A 224-nucleotide genomic window follows, 5' to 3' on the forward strand; every position below is an offset into this window, starting at 1 on the left:
ATAGTATTGGTTGTCACAGGGGACAATGTGGTAATGGTGTTGGTGGGGTATGCGAGACTTGCGACTGTGCATGTGGCCTTATCCCGAGTATATTGCCCATTCACAGTCTCCCATTTCCTTCCTTGTTTCGGCTCTACCTGCACCATGGGGCATGTTCTCCCAGGATCAGAGGCACCTCATGGCCTCTTGCTGTCTTCCTTCTTCTATACAGGTTCCATATATCA

The sequence above is a fragment of the Penaeus monodon genome, chromosome 19, assembly GCF_015228065.2.
Source record: "Penaeus monodon isolate SGIC_2016 chromosome 19, NSTDA_Pmon_1, whole genome shotgun sequence".
Classification (NCBI taxonomy): Eukaryota; Metazoa; Arthropoda; class Malacostraca; order Decapoda; family Penaeidae; genus Penaeus; species Penaeus monodon.